Source organism: Dromaius novaehollandiae, chromosome 7, assembly GCF_036370855.1.
Source record: "Dromaius novaehollandiae isolate bDroNov1 chromosome 7, bDroNov1.hap1, whole genome shotgun sequence".
In the NCBI taxonomy this organism is placed as follows: Eukaryota; Metazoa; Chordata; class Aves; order Casuariiformes; family Dromaiidae; genus Dromaius; species Dromaius novaehollandiae.
The window spans coordinates 26,611,027-26,633,979 of record NC_088104.1 but is presented as its reverse complement, the minus strand read 5'-3'; the positions used below and the strand labels follow the sequence as shown (position 1 = coordinate 26,633,979).

At 43.8% G+C, this 22,953-nt stretch overlaps 1 long non-coding RNA gene across 2 annotated transcripts in view; it reads right to left on the bottom strand.

Annotated features, from left to right (window-relative positions):
• Positions 1–22,953, bottom strand: part of LOC135328864 (uncharacterized) — a 74,728-nt gene that overhangs the window by 51,208 nt on the left and 567 nt on the right. The gene's annotated exons all lie outside the window — the stretch shown is intronic.

Genomic DNA, 22,953 nt, shown 5'->3' with positions numbered 1-22,953 from the left:
AAAGCTAGATCTTTTATATCCTGGTTGCACTGGCTGGAGATATAGGGGATCAGAAGTGAAAACTGGAATTGTTATGGGAGGAGGAAGAAGCAGGAACGGGGCTGGACAGATATTACAGTTACCTGAAAACATTGTTTCATACTTTCAGTGAATTCACTCCTGTCAGACTGAAGGTTCTTCTATGTTACTGCTGAGTAATGAATTTAGTTGTCTAAAATGTTCATAGAAATTGAATTTCAGAGTCAAGTCCGCAGCTATACATAGCATCAACCCCCCCCCCCCCCCCCCCCCGTTTTTAGATCCTTTCATGTATGTGCTGACACTGAACATATCTGTTCTTGTGCATTCAGAGGACAAAAACAACTGGTGTTGACCTCCCAGCTAAGCAATGCATCTAAAGTTTAAGATATTCATGATCCAGGTGCAAGGCAAAAAAAAATAATAGTATAAATACATTAAACATGTTTCAGGGAAGCACAAGTAACACAATATCTATTTGTGAGTTCTCATACACATGAGAAAAAAAGCCAGCTCTTCCAAAATGTTTTCTTACCAAATTCCGTGCCCTTCTCTGGTGAGTCAGGGTAGACAGCGCAGTGCTGAGACTGGAGGTGCTAAGTGAAGGAGACTCGTAGGGATGGCCAAGAAAAGAGAAGGGAAACTGCCGGGATTTGAGAAGGTCGGGGAAGGCGGAGAGCATTAGAAACTAGGGTACTAAGGCTGGCCTGGGAAAATAAGTATCCCAGTCAACAGAATTACAGTTTCCTGAGTACAAATGTGGCTGACAGCCCTCATCTCTTTCTACCCTGCCATATGCATCTGAAGCCCAGCTGTTACAAAACACGGGTTTTGTCTCTATAGATTGCATTTTTTCCACAAAGAAAGAATAGGCAAATATTTAAACATATAACCCAGCCTTTGGAATGGTTCTCTGTGCATCTGAGAGACTGAGGTGAATTCAACAAGAATTGTGAATAAAGATGTAGCAACTGGTATTTCTAATTCCATTTCTCAGTGGAAAGCTTCCAGTAACAGCTAATAACTAAGTCATACTAATCAACTCAGTGACAAAACCTCTAAAGTATGTAATATAACATAGTTTCTGATTTTTAATGCAACCTACATGTTTCAATCTCCTACTCTACAGTCATAAAGTTTTATAGTGTGCTCTTTTGTCTACTGAGATTTCAGGTGTTTAACCACTGACTTCTACCCAAACAAAGTCTACAGCAACAATAATGCTATCCATGTGCTACAGTAAATGAGAATTTCAGCTTGGCGGGCAGTTACAGCTTTTATATGTGCACAGATACAGCAGTCCAACTTTTGTTCGAAAGTTGCTGTGGTGCAACTTCACCGCAGCATTCACGGTTTTCGGTGGAGTTACTTCTGATTTACTTCAACAGCACTGAGAAAATAATTTGGCCCAGTCTGTATACATTTATGGAAAGAAACCTAAAGGACACTGTCTGTTCTTGTTTAAAGTACAGCAGGAATTACAGTGTTGGTGAAGAAAAGCATACAAGCTGTAACTGCAGCCAGCAGTGATGTTGCTATGGCATGCCACAGACATACTGTTCTTAAAAGGCCTGGAGGTTTGGTATGTTGCCCACTGCCTGTGGGACCAAGATATGTTAAAGTATTTACATTAACTGACTTTTCAATTCAACTTTGACCCAGAGGCACCTCTGGAGGGACAGTGGTGGAGGAGGAGGGACAACATATAGGAATCTGAAGCAATTAAAGCTGCTTCGTGCACTCCTAGCACACCTCTGTCCATGCACCGCATTGTATTATGTTGAAGCCTGGGACTCTGGAAAGTTTGGTAATAAAAACACAGCAGTTCAATTAAATAAACTCTCCAGGCATAGGAATGTAACAAAGCTAGGGAGTCACCTAAACTCATTACCGGTCCTGACTGGCCAAAGTTTTGCTGCAATGATAGAGTCATTACAAATAACTATAATTTATTTTCCACATCTCACCTTGTAAGAATGGTCAAGAGACCCTCCTAGTAAGCACAGTGCCATTGGCCATGGGGAAATCTTCACTTGCTAAAGCTCTCTGCTTTTCCTACAATCCGGTTTTCCTTTGGGTAGTAATAGAGAGCAATCACAGCACTAATAGTACCGTTACATATTATTGCAGCTCCTGCTAGCACTGCTCCAGTTAAAGGCCTAACAGTACATTCAATAAAATAACTTGTTCCAGGGCTTTGGAACTTGGTTATAAAAATTTGTTTGAGGCTGGAACTTTGTGCTCTAGTGCTCTGTCAATAGAGAATGGCAAAAATAAATTAATAACTAAAAATACAGCTTGACAGTCTCAAGGTAATAATGCAGAAAGAAAGAAAACAGGGCCAAGCTGGAACTACAAAAATTGGATTTCATTTTGCAGAGTTCAGGTTTCTGTTTCCTTAGTTCTGTCCATGATAGGAAAGACTTGAACTCTAGAGAAGAACTGCCTTAAAATTGCAGGAATTTATATCTTGAAATAATTGTTTTGATTTTACCACCCTTCTCCCAAGTTTACAAGTTTCCTGAATTTCCTGGAATGATGCCACTAAAATTAAAGACTAGCCTCTCTTTTTCCACAGACAATCTCTGGGTGTTTCAGGTAAGAGAAGCCTGTATCCTCCTCCTACCATGTTACACTCACGTATTCTATTTCAAAGTATTGGCACTTGCTATTCATGAAACACAACGTGCGAAAAGAAGGTACCCTAGCTTGGATGCACACCTTAAAAGTCCTCCACATGCACACACATTGTCCAAAGGGAATTTTTCCACAGCCTGTTACGCCCTGTTCACTTCATACCAGCCCAAACCCACCCACCCTGCTGGACATGACTGATTTGTTATCTTGGACTAGTACAAAATCCACCCACGGCTTTTCCCTTCAAAACATTTTCTCCTGACTGTAGTTTGCTCCACTCCTCCCAGTTCCCCTGAGCGCCTCAGGGGCTCCACTTCTCACTTGCTTCCTGAGCTGGAGCCAGCTGCAGTCACCGAGCCTGGTGACAAAACACAAGTACCTACCCTGAAGCAGGAGGGCAGGTTTGCCAGTTCCCCCCATATTTCAGGGGTGAGTCTTCATGCTGCCAGTTACACGACAGGAGACAGCAGCTACTGCGTGGAGATCACACGAGCGACACGCATGGCGCAAGAGGCCCCTGCGCGTGGTGCCAGCCTGCAGGATTAGTGCCTCGCGCTCCGGCAGCCGGCACGCCGGGGCCAGCCCGGAGCCGGCGGGACGCAGCTGCCCCAGGAGCGCGGGGGGTGCCGGTGCCTCGGCAGAGGGCAACGCAAAGTGGCACCTTCCCCTGAAGTGGGCCAGCACCTTACATGCAAAAGCAGCTCCTGACAGGGCCAACACAGCACTGGGGTAGCTCATTTCTGTGCTGTGTTCCTCACATGTATAAACAAACTGCGTAAAAAACAGCTTTCGGGAGGTTATTGAACTGGTGCAAACTGCCAGATAACCAGTGTTATTTTGATTTAGAGGTAGTTTATTTCAGCTTAATAGGTGTATGATCCTGATCTACTTAAGGGAGGGGGAAAAAAATCAAAATACACCTGGTTTAAACCCAGGCAGGGATGTTTATGCAGCAGTCTCAACCAGCTGTATTTCACACATCCAGTTAATTCAGTGCAACTAACTCATCGAGATAGGGCCTGAGACAAAATCCAAACAGCAGACGCCAAAGAGCCAGCGCCTGGCTCCGTCCGGCACACAGCACAGCGGGAGCCACCGCGGCTCCCCGCACCAGTGGGAAGGACCGAGGATGAAGGGCAACTGTCAGGTAGAAAACAAAGCACACTGCATTACAGCTTCATGGAAAAAAGACCAGTAAGAAGGAGGTTTAAAACATCTGTGCAGCTTTTCCCAGGAAGGTAAGCACTCACAGTGTAGTGGTAAGAAAAATTAAAAAACATTGATGGAAGAAGAAAATAAGAACAAAAAGCCGGTGCAAGTCACTGACTCCTATTGTTTCCAGATCTTTTGTTCCCATCTAGTCTGTGTGCAAATCTAGAGAGAGCTCTCACAGTTTAATTAGTCAGAGCTGTCCTCACAACTGACCCGCTGTGCCCCCATAGAAGTTCAGTGTGGCCTGAGTCCATCGCCAGCAATCAGTAGCAGCACCCCAAAGACAGCCTCAGAGTCACTTCTGCCAGCTCAGCATTTTTCACAGAGTTTCCTAGCAAAAGACCTTCTGGTTTGCCTCAAATCAACCATCATACCACCACTCAGATTTAAAGAGGAACACAGATTTTGGGTAAACAGGTGGCATCCAGCTCCTAGTACATCAGATGACCCCACACCTTTTCACCCATCTTCTAGTATCCAGTTTTGATTAGCACATCCCACCATCTCGCCTTCTATTTTAAACACCTAAATGCAAGTACAGCAGGACTTGGCACCGAGCCCCAGCCCATGAGAGGAGCAAAACACGAAGCGTCGAGCTGCTTTGAGGCCCATGGCAGGTGCTGGGTCGGGTCGGATCAGCGCTTTCCACAGTGATCCTGCAGTGCACAGGTTCAGGACAACAAACCCTCAGAAAACTCCGCTTTGGTTTCTTTTCGGGGTCATCTTTCTGTCGGTTTGGCGAGCAGGACCAGCTCCCTGAGGGCTGCGGGACCCCAGGGGCGCTCAGGGAGCCCCAACCCTTTCAGCCGTAACTCAGCATCCTGGGCAGGACCCCATAGCACAAACTGGCACCATGGAAAGGGATCTTTTTGTTTAAGTGTAGTAGCTATTAAAAAGACTTTAAATACGAATGTAAGGAAATTAAAATCTTTAGACTCAGCATGGAAGCTATTTAAGAAACTTTAACATAATCATGGAAAGCACAAAAAAAAGAGGTGCGTTTGGGCTGGGGGAGAAGGAGGCAGGAAAGTATGGGGGAATGCAATAAAATGGTTGAATGGCAAGATATTGTTCAGCCAAACAGGTGCCTTTCAGAAAAATGAGCACCCTGCCTGACTGAAGCCAACCGAAAGGGAATATGAACTAGAACAAATAAAATGTCAGCACTTGAAAGTTAGGAAGGCTGGGGGTGATTATGAACAGCCAATAATGAAAGACATAAAAATAAATAAATAGAAATTCTTTTAGCAAATCGGCTGGTTTACAAGGGATTAGAAGAAGCATTTCATAGTAAGGACAGAGCAAAGGAGCTGTGCAATTTCTTAGCCTAAGGGACAATTTAAGGGACACCTACTGCAGCTGTATTCTTATCCATTATTAAAGCTGAGAAGCTGTCAAAAGAGTGGTTAATGAAACAATTCGAGACATTAAACCGGGGTGGGGGGGGCACTCAGTAGAGGCTCATTATTCATAAAACCAGGCTCAGTCAGACACAAAAGGCTAAATTTTTCCCCTGTGGTTGTTAGTGTTGCCATAGTGTTGAGTATGTTGACTAGTGTGAACTAGAGAGGCTTGAGTGATAACACTAAGGGAGATAATTCATACTGGCACGCTCTTGAGAGAGTAAGGACTTCTATCCAGCAAAGAGTAATTGCCATCCAATATTGCCGTGGCAGTCCAGAAGCACACACGTCTCCTTTCCACAGTAAGGCCCTGGGTCCTCAATGGGCAACCCACTGTGCCCATTAAAAAAAAAAAGCATCCAGAATAGTATCTTACGTAGTGTGCCTTAACACCACTCACCTTGCTTCTTGCCAAATTTAAATTGCAAATAAATACCTGATCTCAGTGTCCAGTCTGCAGAACAAACCTGGTTACAAAATATCTTAAATTTGGGGTTTTCCTAATTGTTGCATACATCTGGCAACATTAGTTATTGGTGAATTCATATCATAGTAAGCTCAGCCACTGCACTGATTACATTGTACAAGGCCTAATGCGTCTCGTGTATCCCTTAACTGGTCTAGAAATAAAGCTATCACTTATCAACAATATTAAAAGAGCAATATGAATTCATAGATGCACTAAATCCTGCCAGACACATGCGGACAGGCATGCTCTGTATCCGTTGTCACTCTCATTTCAAATAAGGTGAAACGGCGAAAAGGTGAAACAGACACAGAACACTTGGTCTGCGTGTTTGAAGGAAATACGGGTTTCTGCAAAATAACTTAAGGTCCTCATACCTGCAGCATTTGGACTGAGTTGTGGTGGCCACAAGGTGTGATTCAATTTGTTTTTAAATTCACTTTCACCACACTGTAAATGTAGTCATTGCTACAAGTCTATGTAAAATCAAAAGGTGGGGTGGGTAGGCAGACATGTGGGTAAAATATTCCCTCGGGATCTATAAATTCAGGGACTGTATCCAAAAAGCATTAAACAAGAAAGCCATCAAAACAGAAGGAAAAAAAACAAGAGAGAAAGAAAGAATTGTCCTTTAAAAACACATAAATATTTAAGAGTAGGCAGCTTGTAACTTGTATTTAATTTCACAGAAACTGAAGATCCAAAATCTCCGGTGGTTAAATGCACAGTCAGATCCACGCTCACCTAACTCTGACAGAGAGCTGAAGAGGCTTCAGCAGTGGGAGTTCAGCTCTGGACCCACGGGCTCATCCGTGGCTGTTTAGAGGTCCTCCAAATGAGCCAGGCTGGTGCCCCCGTGCACCGCTGAGAGAAGACGACCCGTGTGCCCAGGAGCTCCCGGCTGCCACCACACCACGAGCAAACCCAGCGAGGATCACTGTGGGCCGCGAGGCCCGGTACCGTGTTATGGACTGCAACTGCATGGCCGGACTCCCTCCAAACCATACCAGGAAGGCAAGGCCTCCAAAATGTCTCTTGCAAACGATCCCTGACATGCTGTTCCCTAACCCAGGCATGAGCAAAAACTGTGCCTGGTATCTGCTGACCAAGAGTGAGGACGATCATAGGTCCTCAAGTCTATACAACCGCATCAGCCCACCGAGATAGACACTACCCCAGCAAACGCTGTTACTGCTCCGGGTCCAGATGTCAGAGGCATCCACCTCTACACTGCCTCCTGACTCACTAACAGGGTGTCCACTTTGCAGGTTACAAAATTTATTAAGTGGAACATAGCTGTGGGAGGAAGACTTTGTTCTTGCCAGTAACCCCATTAGACAGCCCCCAATTAACCACAGAGCTCCCAGTGGGCAAGACCGAACATGAGCGATGTCTGGTGCACAGCATAAGCATTAACCCAGTCACTGCAGGGACCTGCCTGGCATCAGGGTGCTTCAAAGGGGACCTCTTCGTGAACATAACCACATCCAAGATGGAACAAAATGCTGAGATGGAGAAAAAAAAATGCTGAGACAGGCCACCTGCAACATGACTGCAGTCCGATACAGTTCCCGCACCACCGTTAACTCAGCACTGCAAACGTACCCAGTTGTGTGAACGTGCCAGCCTCGGGTTTAGAAACAACAGAGAAAATCAGAAAGGGAGCAAGACAAAACCTCCGCTCCAGACTGCTGGGCTGCTCTTGCTGAAGTCTTCTGTTGTAGCTAAATAGTCAGGGGCCAAGCACAAGGGTGTTTTATTTATTTATTAAAAAAAAAATCTATTAATCTATTCAGGTGTTTCAAGGTTTTGGGGACAGGCCAAGCAGAAGAGGAGGTGTGAGAAGGGTGCTGTGAACTGCAGTGACCATGGCCTGGAGGGCAGGTAGTTGCTTGGCCTTGCAGAGCCCAAAAGGTGTCTAGAGTGAGATTTCAGCTAAGTCCAGGGCCTGTCAGTGCACACTGCAAGCAATCACAAGCCCGCCTTCGTACAAGTTTTAAACAATTATAAAAAACAGCTGTATTATCTCAACAGTTTAAAGCTGAGTGGCTTTAAGGTCATGGCTGAAATCAGAGTGGACAGAAGAGAACTACGTCGAATTTTCCTGTTTGGATCATTTGTCCGAGAAGAAGAGCCAAAACAGAAATACATCACTATGGGCTTGGAACCAATCCAAACATTAAAGAATTTTACCTTATACTGAGGATTGGTGAGAATATCATCATTAGCAGGAGGATTTTAATCTTAGTGGTTAAGGTCTCCCCATATTCTTTTGACTTGTCTGTTAGCCTAACATCCCGCTTAGACAACTCAAAAGTTCATTTTAAACAGAAAGCCTTGCCAAAAAGAACGCCACTCAGTTTTTGAGGCAGCTGTATTACAAGAATGTTTCTGTGTTTTGTACGATGTGTGTTCATCAGTTTATACAGAATAAATCAAACGTTTGTCATCAGTTAAAAGTGCTTTGTATCTTCAAATAAGGGGAGGGCAAAATTTAATCATTTATATGTCAAAGCACAGCCCTATTCTGAGACTGCTGTCAGTTTTCAATGCTGATATTGTGAGAGAGAAAACAGCACCAGCCTGGTAACAGGAACGGATTCTTCAAGGGAACAACCCCCTGGGAAAATACTACAGCTAGCCACAAAAGCATATTCTGATGCAATGCACACACTTTATCTGTGGGGAACCAAGCAGAGAGGGTGTAAGCCCAGCAGTCAGGCTGTAAATAGCCTTGAAGTGTTTGCTATGGGAAGTTAAACTACAGAACCAGGTGTGGAACCAAACGTGACAGAAGTAAAAGTGAGGACCTTTACTGTCGTCCTGCGCAGAGAGTACAGCTGAACAGTGTCTGCTCCCTTAAACCATTCATAATCCGATCACATAAACTATATGAGAAAAACAGATTTAGCTTGTGCTAATAGCCCATTCTAAAGCTATTTTAGCTTTTTTATTTCATACAATACTGCAGTACGAAATGAAAAACAATCAGATGAAGGTTACTTGTTGGGTAGCCTTTGAGATCCGAGTAAGTCTGGTTATTTAAAGAGAAGTCTGAGAGCATTTATAAAATATGTACATGCAACTGCAAAATCCTGAGGCAGTCTGAAGATGTGTCTAAGATTTCAGCATCAAGGACTGAAACTCAGGCTGGCTGTTGAAAGAGCAGTTGTAAATAGCATGAGAAAGTATTCATGGAAGACTAATCCTTCTTATTTGCAAGGTAGTTGGCCAGAATTACCACCATGGGAGAGAAGACAAAAAAGGAGATGGAAAATTCATTACATAATCGACAGGTCACTCCAAATCATAGCACAACATCCCTGCCACTCGCACTTCAAGGCATGCAAAACCAGCATTTCCAGCACATCTAATTCCATGCTGCTGTTTCCCAGCCTGACATTCCCCACAGAAACTGCTGCTACTCAAGACAGCCAAGTTACTGAGAAAAAAAAGTAATGCCTTACTCCGTGAATAATATTAACTATGACTCCTGCTGATTTGTTGAGGAATGCTGTGTTTTCATCAGCTAATCTAATTATGCAAAGCCTTCTGTATTAGAAACGGCCAAATCACAACAATCACATTTCAAACACACATGATGCATTTATGACTCTCATGAGACATGCTGTCCACTCCATTAAAAATAACAACCTTTATAGTTATCCATGCTAGAGTAGCAGTAATCAAATCTCATGCTTCATGGTGTAGGATGATCACTAGAAGTGTCAGGAAGAAATTATTCTCCTAAGAGATGGCACAGCAAAATATGTTTGCTGCTTTTGAATCATCATATGTTGTCAGTAACAGCATACTTGTTGTGTTAGATCATTGATCCGACAATTTGTTACAGCAAATTCTATAATTTGCTACTCAACAAATCAGTCAGTTCAAGACAGCCAAAATATAAATCTGTTTTGCCCACGAAGTAACCAGAGCTAAATTTTGAGATGGTGAGAAATCCAAATCTGGCTTCAAAACAAGTTTTGAAGAAAGACAGAATTGGCTAAACCAAAACTGCAAATCTAAAATATGCTCAGGTTTGTGGACATTGAGATTTGGCTCTGGAATTTTCTACTTGGGGCTGATCGCTCTTGGTATAGTCTAAATTTTCTCTAACCCTTTAAAGCTGCCCAAGCAGAAACCTATAAGGCCAACTGTTGGAGCAATTTGAATTTGCATTGCTGAATTCATTTCCCTTTGTCCACTGCTTTAATGATGATTTCCAGTGAAGTTAACGTAGCAGAACAACCACTCACAAAACAGACCAACACCATATAACAGCTGGAATTAGGTAGGGGGTGGAAGGCTGACCCCATGGCATATTTAACACCTCATATGAGCCTTGTTTGCCACTGATAGGCTTTTGGCAACTAGAAGAGTAGAGAGAGAATCTGTAGTTGATGGACTTCTTCCCAATAGATGAAGATAGCGATACCAAACATGCTTGATTTCTGTCACTGTAACATGGATGCTAGTTTCTGGTGCCATCTGTGAATTAATCCTACTGTAAGTCTGGTATTTTAAATTACTCAGAATATTTCTGTGAGAAAAGAATAAGAGCATTTGCTCTTTGCTATATTAAAATATTTGCAGAAGTGCAAACTCTGACAGTTCTGTGAGGGTAATTTCTAAAGCTTTGGGATAGATTTCTTAAAATTAAAATAGATTGCTATTTTCTGGAAGTGCTTTAGAAGCAGCATTTTATTATCACCCTGGCAATTCTTGCTCATGCTGGCTGCTATTCAAAATCACCCTGGCACCAGAATCCTGGCCTGGCTGCAGTTTCAAATCACCTGGCATCAGTAGTCTGGAAAAGGTCCTTTGAGATAAATGACCACAGTGCCAAATAGCAGCATAAAACTGGACAATAAAATGTTTTCCTTTCAGGAAATAACTCTGATGCTGTGGAGCTTGACGGCTTCTCCTTTTCCTGTCCTGCAGGCTTCCTCTGCTCGCAGGAGATGCCCTGTTGAAGAGCCCGAAGCCTCTCTTCCCTCCAGAAGAAAGGTGCGCAAGCGGCAGCGCAGCCCAGCACGGGATGATGAGGGTGATCATCCCTCTGCTGTGGCCTCTTCCCTCTCCCGTTGACTCACACAAGACCTGTCCTTGGTCTTCAGAAATATGACAAAAAGGCTTCCTACGTCCAGGCCACCACCAGGCACCTCAAACAACACACCTGCTTCCACACCCAGGTCTCGGCTCCTACCAGCACTCCAGTCCCCACCAGCAACAGAAAACCCTCTTACAGTTTCTAATTTTTAGCCATACTTTGGATTGTGAGCAAAAATACACAGAAAAGCTGTGACAGAGAACGTGCCACTACCTAAGGGAAGTCATCTGCTAACGTGCAGCTGTCTTTCCTGCAGTCTAAAATGCTTTGGCCACAAGTGAAAATGGTCTGCAATGAATGCCCGAAAAATCATAGGTTTTGTATTACAACAAAACAAGCAGACATAACCCAAATTATAATAAAGAAGCATATATACCCTCCTGTAAATGATTACATAGGGACCTGTTCCATTAGCTCATTTTAATTTTATTTATGATTTGAAAAAGTCTGAACTCGTGCCTGTAATACCAGCAGCTCTTCAGAACTCCAGAAACATGTGTCAGGACTGGAAACAAAAAGACAGATGCAAGGAGGTTTGCCTCTTTGGAAATGATAATATTCTCAGTTCCAGCAGTGTTACATTACTCTAGCCGCCGTTACATTAACCAGCACTGTGTGAGCTTGCAGGCTTTGCAGACGCCACTGTGCCTGTGTACGTTGAATTCAGTCAGCTCCTCTCGCCCTACCCCACTCGCTTCCGATTCAGAGAGTCCACAGAAACTCCCAGAACAATTCAAAGAGAAGCCAAGAAAAAAAGTAATGTTTTGCTCTTGCAGTAAACACTGAGGTTCACACGCAGCACTCAAAGAAGTCTTTTACAAAGGTAGAAATAGCAAATAACGCTATCTTACAGTGAGAATAACTGAGCTGGCAAAGACCAATACTTCCAGATTTGACTTTGATTCCTAAATACAGACGATGAGTGCCCAGAAAAGTAATCCAGTTTTCAGGGACCAAGCTGCTCACACCCCAGTATAATTCCTGGGAACTGTGGGTACTCAGGGCTTCTGAAAATTGAGGCACCTAACTACATGCCTATTTTGAAAATCCAGGTTTACACGCCCTGTCACAAAGGGCACTGAAGCTAGAACCGGGATCTGCTGGGCCCGCTGCTGTTGCTCAGCCCAGCAAACCCACCTACGCTGGTGTGTTTTACTAACACTTCTTCTTTACTAACAGCTTCTTCTAACTACCAGAGTTAGTATATGGGGAAGCTTATCTATGCTTTAAAAAACTGCAAAACCTTTCTGTCAGCCCACCCATGCTAGCCAGAGCCTGCAATTACCTTGTTTATACAAAATACCTTTTGATTAATGGTTAGAGAAATAAAAACCATAACATATGTTGTTCTCCACATAAAATCATAAGTCTGTCAGGCTTTTGGTGCATCTGGCCTGGAAGGGGGGGACAAAGATTTATGCCTTCTGTTATAGCTTGTACCCTCCACATTTAGGTTCGAGCTCTCTCTATCATTTCACCTATTACGCTCTAAGCCAATTCACGGAAGACGTGTAAACACAGTCTCCACAGCAAACTCTGCCAGGATGTCAGAAAGTATTAAGACAAAGGTGGCATGTGTACGGGCCAGCAGAACAAACAGTAAATTTGCAATAAAATGAAGCCCTCCCTGGCACAGGCACCACGGGGACGCCGCCGGCGCGGCAGAAAGCGAGCTAGATTACAATTCCAGACGAGATGTTTGTTTCTCTTTCTTAGGGAAATTTAGGAAATGGCTTCCTTTCTTGAGGAAATTTATAAAAGGCCGACATTATACGTGGGATGCTGAGCACTCCGTTCACACAAGTGTTGAAAGGTGGTATAACCACTGCTGCTTAGTGAGTGTCTCATTCTGGTTGTAACTGCAATCAAAATCAAACCTACGCTTTACACTCACGTGCACTAACCTGGTAAGGTCTCTCAGTTTGGAGAAAACGGACGGGATCTCTCACCTTCCCTTGTCCCCGCGGAAGCTCTCTGTGCCACCACCACTGACCCGGGCTGCACAGAGGAAGATCCGGCACTGCCCGCTCACTCAGAAAGAGTCTTGGTCGCTTTTTTCACCCCCAAGTCCCATTTGGGCAAATAGTAAGTTAGTATTTCTGCAAGTATGTTCAAATTCATGTTTTCTAACCCAATCCCATTACTTACAAGAGGTGAACAGCAATGCTGGACATATGGCAGTGCAACACAATGAGACTCATCCTGGAGCTGGTGAAGAGGCTGAAGTCCCAGATCACGGCCTGCTTACATAGGCAGAATAACACGAGTGCCGGTCTTAGGCACTTCTTTGCCAGTTCCTTGTGCCCAGGGCCACAGGTCGCAGAAGTTACAAAGCAGATCCGAACAAAACGTAACTGCATCGATAGCCCAGGCTTTTTCATGTTTGAGCAAATCCTTATAATGGGGATTGGGGGGGGAAAAACAACAAAAAAAAAGCCTCAGAAGGAACAAAGAAATGGTAGAAGCTACAGGCACTGAGAGATCCAAATACACAACAAAGTTTGGACCAGAAGGATTTTGCCTGCAGCCTGGGGAAACGCAACACTTATCAGCAAACTACCAGAAACACTGCTTCAGAGCTCCGCATGCCGAACTCCTGCAAGGCAGGAATCCTGTCCAGCTCCTCAGCCCAGCCGAACGGAAACAAAAGCCAGTGAAAATGATGGAACAGAAGTAAAGCCAAACAGCAAACACACACATATTCAACCTGTAGTCTAGATAGAATGAAATAAAGGCCCATATCAAACCCTAACATGTTCCAGCACACATGATTGCTCTGCCAGGGTCCATTAACATCTAATAACCGTAAACCAGCACCCACAGAAAGAATTATATTTTCATATAAAACAACACAACACAAAAACCAAGCTAAGCTCAACAAACCCTCGAAAGGTATAACCAGAGCAGCTAACAGAAAGCAGTCAGACTCTATTTCCAAAATAGATGTAACTCGAAGCAAAGACATCTTCCCAAAACTTTCTAACAGTCATTCTGGAAAACTGGTTGGTAGTCTTTGTCTCAGAGGCAATCATTAACACAGCCACTCAACTTGGACCTATACTTCTGTAAGGAAAAGGTAATTTCCCATATGGGACAATTTCCTTTTTGGAGTTACATGCCTTGTTGAGAGTGGAACCATAGTATAGGGAGAGACCGGAGGAAAAACTAACAAAACTGACGGGCTCATCTGAAGAGGTGGTATCCTCTGACAGTGACAACAGGGTGAGGAGGTTGACTCAAAGCATAGGCTAATTCATTTTTTGGACTGAAGCTTTTTCCTGGCCATTTTCTTAGGGAACAGTCCTTTCTGATGTTGTGGCTATGTCCCAGACAGCCTGTGAGTTTCTTCATCCAGAACCTCTCACGGTATTCAAGCTTCCCCGTCCTTTGCTAGGAGAACAAGCCAAACCAATTGTTGGGCTTAGGTATGTAGGAATAATAATTCTTATGAAAGCAGCTAAAAATACATAGTGTACTTCCCTTGCTTTGTTTAGGAGGCCAATAGAAGAATATAAAGCAAGGTTTTTGACTGCTGCTGAAAACTCAAGTGTGCAAGTGATTGCAAACAGATTATGAAGCTTTGCATCTCATTGTGGCATCTCCAATTCTTGCCTAGGCCAGAGATGATTAGATAGTCCCGATCTGCAGTATTTGTAACCACATTTTGAGTGTTTTTCAGTTTAGGATCTTTGGAGCAGATCTTTTGGCTCAATCCATCAGAGAGAGAAAGATCAACTGTTAAAAGGGAAGCCAGTGAATTGCCCTGTGCAGGCCGAATTCATGCTGGAGTATGTGAGTACCCATGCCGAGGCTAGAGGCCCACCAAGCATTTGAGGAGTTGCTAGCCTTAGTAAGGTAATTAAAAACAAATGGCACTAATAAACCTTCCTTTTGTTAGCTGTTAGCACCAGCAAGCCCAAAGCTTATGTGAACCAAGAATCTTCCTTCTTATCTGACTAAGGTTTTTCCAGATCATGATTGACGTAAAAGGACTGGCGGAAACAGTTTGCCAACCCAGGCTGGTCCTTCCCTAGAGTACGCTGACAGAAGTAGTGATCAAGTTGTTTGAATTTTCCTGTGAAACATCATGGTGATTGTACAGTACGCATACAGTGGGAAAATGAGGAAGAAGATTTTCAAATGCATTTATTCGGGCCGAGGAGGGGGAAAGCTTGCTAATTCTGAAAAACAAAGGTTTCACTTACAACACCTCAAATTTGCTTCAGAAAATTGAAGTAATAACATCAGATTGGTCTTTGGCTGCTGTGTGATGGCCAGAGCAAACACATTTTAAGGAAAATAGAGGAGAGGAAGAGGAAGCCCAGCAACAATAAGTAAATACATTATCATCCTGGCTTTTCTCATTTGTTTTTCAACATCTTCCTTCTTAGCATTCAAACCTGCACCATCTGGCTTTAAAGTGAGAGTTAACTTTCTCTGCAGTTTAAAGGTAATCTTTGGTCTAGAGTTAAATAAAGATTTGCTGTATGTTCAGACCATTCCTGGCCTGTGCTGCAAGAGATAGAGGTGACAGACACCCCAATGCCCAATAGGTCATTTTGGCATGGCTGGTAAGAGATGGTGGCAGCTTTATCAGTTCGTGGGTGTTTAGCTTGAACGCCAGCAAATGGGATTGCTTGCTCTGCCAGTATGCATGTTCATAGTTTTTATTGTCACTCTGAATTACAAAAACGTTGGAGTCTTTCTGAAAGTGAGTCAGGATGGAAGCAGACCAAACTACAGAGCGGGTGGCACTTACAGTAATAGGCATGCTTAGAAAAGGGGCCAGAAACATTCACTTTACTCCACTGCGGCCTGTTGGGAACTAAGGATACACACACGCAAAGCAGAGGGGACCAAGTTAAGTTCTCATGCCGCTCTACACTCGGATTGTATCGATCTATAGGCTGACCCAAGGCCCACCGACCTGGCCTCTAGTGTGGTCACTGCTTACTATATTGATTACATACATACCCATTTATCTTGTTGTGCTTTTTGTGGCCCCCCTCCCCCCCGCCTTTTTTTTTTAAGGGAAGAACAGAGATAGGAAAAAACATGGAGGTAAGATCGTAAGCATTGCTAGTCATATCGTGACAGTTTTTGGATCACCTAACAGAGCTCGCACCTTTTATTTGTGCTGAGCTTTGATCCACTCTCTTCTCTGAAAGCAGTCATTCTGCATAGCAGTTAATCTTTACCACACATATGGCTGCTCAGACATTTTAAAATTAGATCTAAAAAAAACCCTAAAAAAAGCCAATTACAGATGTCCATAGGCAGGAATGTTAGGCGATTTGTGCACCTTGTGTACAAACCAGTTTGTGCACAGGCTAGCTTGCAGGTATGAATTAAAAAATAAGCAAGTTAAAAAAAAATAAAGATTATCCTTAGAAATGTATTGACTTGCAAAGAACTCCTTGCAGGTATCAGTCAGATATGCAATCTTTCCAATCCAGACCTAAAATCCAGAGACCTGAGATACGCTTGCTTGTGAGTATACTGCTAATAGAAGCTTAGTTCAATCAAAGTCCAAGCAGAGCTCCAGATCAGTACGTCATATATTTCTCAGTGGTTTAGATCAGGGATGTATCATCGTGAATCCCAGCCCCTCCCTGTGGTTATCTGGGCTCATTCATGATGCTCATGCCACATCCTCTCCCATTTTCTGATATGTACATCTTTGATACATCATGTATTTACTTCAGTGGGAGACCAATTTTAAGGAAGAAAAATAAACCTTTTTAAGCAGCCTTTTAATGGGCCATCAGTTTTTTAACTAAGGAGGAAAAAAAAAAAGAGGAAAATTAGTACCATGCAAGTTCAGAACTCCACGAGCCATCAGCAGGTGCGTGGCAGAACGCCGGGTCCTCGCTCAGAGCCGTTGTTGCCGTAGGGAAATTCATTCATTATTTAGCATAGTCTAAGGGAGAAAGTCTAAGAGCACTGACACATTGCAAGGCAAGATACATGCTTGCACATTAGTCAATACCATAAATTTATCTTAGTGTTGATTTGGCTATTTTTAGATATCTTCATTTTTCTTGTGAACGGCTTCATCCTTGAAACAAAACTTCCCCTCCTTGGTAGTATCCACCAAATGCTCCGTTTGATTCTTGAGTGAGTACGACTGAATTCTGCCTCGCTTTGCCCATCCTGAACCCTTGCTGGCTTCATCATTGCACTCGCTGGGGCTCAATGCCAGGGCAACTCCAGAGGCGCCTGCAGTATTGGCAGGAACTGCGTGGATGAAACTCGAGTGTTTTCATTATGGAGCTATTCCTGTGATGAATTGTGATTCCAAAGTTTTGCAACGTTAGGGCTACCAGTCTGGCTTGCATTAACAGGGGATGCAAATCACAGCAGAAACTCAACTCTGTGCCAAAAATAATTCCCAGGCAAGAAATGCATATACACCTGAAACTAGTTGTTTCTGGCATGCAGTGTGGACTTTGTGAATATTGTACAAGGTAGAGAATTTGCTCGTATTCCTCAATTTTCCAAGGCATTTTTACTTCCTGTATATAATTCTTAAAACATTTGAACACTTAAAAGAAACGTATCTATACTCATTGTAGCATTTGACTCAATTCAGCTAGGTTCACACACTTCCTTTGCAATTGCCCATCCTTTTGGTGAACAAAACCTTACTCTAACAGCCTCAGTACATCAGATGCATCTCTAGAAACATAATTGCACAGACTGAAATAGCCTTGTTTCAAGTTTAGTTCATTCCTAAAGCCAGTATTCTGATCCAAAATCTTTCCCAATATGCACTTGTACCATTTTTCTTCAACTATTGCTAAGGGTTTGCCAAATTTATAGCAAACTTGCTTGGTTTTAGAAGTCAAACAAGTTCATGTTGCACCAGACATTATTTTAATGAGTTTAAATGGGGTTTGGAAAGCTTTGTCATTTTGGGATAATTCTATTTCCTTTCTTTGTTTTTTCATATGCAGAGTCATCAGTGTGGACACTGGCATCTGTCTTTGCTTTTAATCTGTTTAAAACTTTATTGGCACAATCATATGAGTAAGTAAATATTTTTTCATGAGCCTATAAAACATCATTAGTTTATTTTTTCATGTCAGGTTGAATAAGTATCTCACGGTGCCTGTACATCTTCATGAGGATTTTATTATTTATTTTGATTTAGACTAAACTAAAATGAAGACCTGTCCCAAAGCCCTGGGCTTCCCTGACAGTCTTTAAAATATACAGTAATAAAATTAAATTAACAGGCTCTCTCAGTGACTTCCAGATGGCAATACCAGAATGGTTACAGCAAAGAAGCCATGAAAGTTTTAGCCTCCTCTCTTCTGCCACAGCATTGCAGCAAACACTTCTTTCACCTCTCCCTTTCCAAAACCGAAGGGCTGGAGGACAGTGGGTGTGAGGCAGGTGAATGGGCACCTTATCATCAAAGTAGCAATCTTGCCCATTCCCCAGCGCCAGAAGGGAACAACAGCTTTGCAGAGTCATGCTAGACTGTGCAATTTTTGAGAAATAATAGCTCCAGGATAGATAATTTAGCATTTTATCCCCACAGAGACATTAACACAGAGTAAGCTGGAGAATGTGTTAGCAACATAATAGTTGTATCACTGTGGCTAATTTGTATTAATTCTCTGTGTAGACTGCCTTGATGTGAATTAAGACCATCACTGAACACGCAGCTCAGCCCAGTCTTGAGGGGAGACGTGTCTGTATTGGGAGTTTTGGGAAACAGTATCACAAAAGTGCCATAGATTCATTCTCTAGCTGAGGGATCATGAATGTCCCAGAACAGACATTTCTGGATCAGGGCACTTTTCTTAAATCTCCTTTTTGTCCATCTGAAACAGGCTAAACTGTTTCCCTTCAGCTTAGCAAATGTGGTGAAACAGACAAACTGTTTCCTTTGAATGAATCAAACGCCAGCAGAATCAGCCTTAGAGAAAGCTTTGTCCTGCGTGAGAAAGCTTCCACAACTCTTATCAGTGTAGACCCAATTAACGTCCCTATCATCTGAAGTGAAAGCCACTACCAGAGCACAAAAATTGCTTCTGCTGCACAAGAAATTCAGAAGAAAGCAGTATCTTAGTCAGACTGTGCAAGCCCGTCCTGATGCTTTAAAAGCTATTGCTCCTGCAGTCCTTGCTAGCAGACACTATATAGAAATAGGGCAATACTCAACTGCAAACAGGTGGAAAATCAATTTCTGCACTCAAAAGCAACTCTAGTATCCATGAATGAGGGGACTGACTAACCTTGCCAGCCACCTACAGATGACACCAGTATGGACACAAGCAGTATTTACTAAGTTGTCTTTGAAAGCAATGGTAATTGAAGAGGTTTGGTAGGCTGCAGGATTAAGACTGCAGTTCCATAAATGGGACGGAAAGAGAGAGAGAACAAAACTACACAAACTGAGCTAGTTACTTCAGATAAAGTCAGGTCTCTGTTCCACTCAGGTTCTTTTCCCTCTTACGTCTGTGGCAAAGACAACACTACTTTTGGGTCTGAGATGCTCCACACCTATTTAAACACCTTGTCTTCCCTATTGTCCTCCAAGCTTCCTCTTCCCTTCCCCATGGAGTACACTGGAAAATGTCCTTATATAGGAATTACCATTTCTTGAATGCAAAGAGAATTCATGCTAAGGAATTCAGAAAGGGAAAAGGGGTTCTCCCTCCTTTCCCCAATGGGTCCCGAAGCTGGAGTGAAGAGCCTCTATTTTACCTTCGGTGGAAGGCAAGCAGTGCACACCAATGCTATCAGTAAGCGATACAACTCAGTAGCACCCAGATGTTTCACTCCCGCTGTCACTGTTGTTGAACTAAATGGAAACAAGGCCTTGCGGTTAAATGCAAATGAGCCTCAGCGGTTAAACATTTTTCCATATTGCTGCTGACAAGAGAGAGACCTTTTCAGCAATGAAATCGAGCACGTCCCCCTTTTCTGCCTTCCCTGCCCTTAGGAGCAACCTGCACATTCAGCCAGCCTAAAGCCACAGACAACCTGTTTCTCCTGGCATCCACAAATAAAATTCTCACCCCGTGTTCATTCACTCTCCCTCAGCTGCCAGGTTTCTATTACTTGTTAACACACACCATACTCATAAGCACCTGCACGGCCACAGACGGGTCTGGAGGACAGGTGACTCGCTATAGGAACCATTCCTGTTCAGCGTTCAGGGAAGCGCTGACAGCACGTCCTCCAGCCCGCTCGGGTCCCCGTGCTGGCCACGGGGCAGCGGCAGGCAGCCTCCAGGGCCGGGTCTCCACCTCCACCGCGTGCTCAGCTGCTGCCCCGCCAGGGCCGGGGGCTGCACACGCGGGGCACCGTGGAGCCGGGCAGAGGCATGGGGCTACTCCCCGGGCAGCCAGGGGTGTGCTGGCGCCAGATGGCACTGACCAAGGGAGCAGTAGCTCCCGCGTCACGGTTTCCTTTTTCCGCTGTGCTCCCCACGCTTCCTCCATGGCATCTCGAAAGCTAACGGCATCAAACACACAAGCTACCTTCGCAGTTGGAAAAACACAGGTATGCAACCTAAGTAAATATAACTCAGTTGTACCAATAAAATTGAAAACAGAGGAATGACATAAAAAGAATGTACATTATTTTAAATTGCAAGTTTTTATATGTTCATTTTTATTGCCTCACTCTTTAAAATAAATCCAGGACCTTATTTACTTTTATTAAACTTTAATTTCACATCTTGGTTTCAGTTCTATACTGTTAATTTATTCTATAGCCAACCTTTCGAAAGGAAAAGAGCTAGAACAGCTGGGAAGTTTTACAGGCAGGTTATATGCAAGTCACTGTAATACAGTGGTTAAAAGCAAATTCGATTCTAGCTTCCACTATATGGAAATTCTTTCCCCCCCCCTCCTTTTTATGTTTTGTTCTCAAAAAGCAGCAAAGACTGAAATTGTACGGTTCTTCATACTGAGATGTGGATGCTTGCATCCATATTTTTCAGTCACATGTTTTGAAGTTGATGGAGATGGAATATAAGAGGAGGAATGTTTTAAAAACCAAATCAAAAGTATATAATACACGAATGGCACACCGCAGTAGCACAATCCAATAGGTAGAACATAAATCCCCTGTTTTCAAAAGTCTTCATACAGCAAGCAAAATTTGGAAGAAAGACGTTAAAAGTAGAATCCGAAAACCACTAAGTGACTTTACAGCACAAAGGCACGTGACAGTTACTGTCCTTGCTCTGCAGCAGAGAAATTGTTAAACTCAAGCTCATTCAACAATTTCAAAGAAAATGCTAGGAGTAAAACAACTCTCCTGTTTCTTTCTTGCTATCCTGGGGGTGCAAAGCGCCCGATGGGCTCTGAGGTCGGAGCACAGCTGTAACACTGGGGGGACACTTTCGCAGGAGGCCTCTCCCTCCTGCCCGCTCAATCACCTCTGCTCTCCAACGCGTGGAAATGAGGACTGTGCTTTCGCTTGCTGTCGCGTAACCCAGGCAGTAAGAGGAAAAAGAGCAAAATTCTATAGCTTAGAGCTCACGTGTTCTTCTCATTTCAAATCTTTTCTGCAATTTGAAGACGTGATTCCCCAAAGATTTCCTTTGCCAGCAGCCAGCCCCAGGGCTGGTGGGAGTCACGGCAGGGGAAACATGGCACAGCTCGCCCCAAGGTCCTCCGGGTGCCCTGCCCCATCGCTCAGCGGTGAGCTGGGCTGCAGGGACCTCCGTTAGGGCTGTGGTGGGCTGATAAGCGCAAGCCAAGGAGCAGTTCACCCTGGGTATTAGACACCTGGGGAGCATTTCCTTCATGGTTGCACACTCATAATACAAAAAAAGTCCATCTGTTAGTGAAGGCAGTTTAGATACACTAGGGTTGAGGGGTTATAAATCAGGGGAGAATAGGATTTGCAGAACTATTATCATAAACATCTATCATAACTGCATAGAGGTGAAAAAGCACCTCTAAGTCACTTGGGATCCACAGGTCTCACTGCTTTCTCAAGTGTAAGCCATTCGAACCCTGCCTCGACACATGTGAAACACAAGCAAAAGCCAAGGGATAGATACCTTGTGGTATATCTGTACAATCATAGGTATTTAAACGAACACAGCTGGACTCTATGTACCTACATTCATAGATTTTCCTATATTACTAATTTGAAAAAAGCTGCATTATTTATAGTGTGTATAAAATTACTGTAAGATAGAAGAAAATTCTTTCTCCTACAGAGAGAAAGAAAAGGAAAGAACACTTGAATTATAGAGTTGAAATTATGTTTGCAGGCCTGGAAATATAGACCACCAGGTAGGATTTACTCTTTTTAAATTTTGTACTTGGAGTGTATTTTTTTCCTTAAAGTTATTGAGACATGAGCTATTACAGTGCCATTTGTTACGCAGAAGAACAGCAATTTAGGAAAAGGATGTAAGGCTTCATGACATGAACAGAAACAGTAAATATTATCCAAGTGATCAGTATAACAGATCTCCCCTCACTTCTCATGAAAAAGGCCACATGTCTGTCCTTGTTCCTGCATCTTCCCCCACCCCGAACCCTCCTCTGCCAATATCTTCTCCAAAAAGAGCAGTTAGCACATTGAATGTCATGAGATGAAGCAGAAACCATGTGTTTTTTTTCCCCCATACAAAAGCAAGATAAATTGGAAGGTAGAAGACAAACTGTGCATGCAAAATCTCAAGGGACTTGTCCTGGTATTACTGAGATCCAGTGAGGCTACAAACAGGTAAAACAACCCCAAATCCTCGCACGGCTTTTAGGTGTGCTTGTTGGAGCAGCTGCATCCTGAGGTCCCGCAGGCCTGAGCGGTAGCACGGTCACGGCCAACAGGCAGCAAGCCCTGCCCTGAGGGATTCGGCAGTGGGGGACCCGCCTCATCTGCGCGCCACGGGGCTCGCGGGGCTCCTGCTCCCTCGCCGTCCGGCCTCCCACCAAGCTCAGGAGTCTGCATTTTTGGCAGCACAAGGACGGCGGCAGAGCTGAGCGCGCTCTGGCGCCATAACCTCAGGGCGCCATCTTGGCCCCTCTGCTCCCCCTGGCCCCTCGCTGCCGGCTGGTCACCGTGGGGCTCTGGCGGCTCCATCTTGGCCCCTCTGCTCCCCCTGGCCCCTCGCTGCCGGC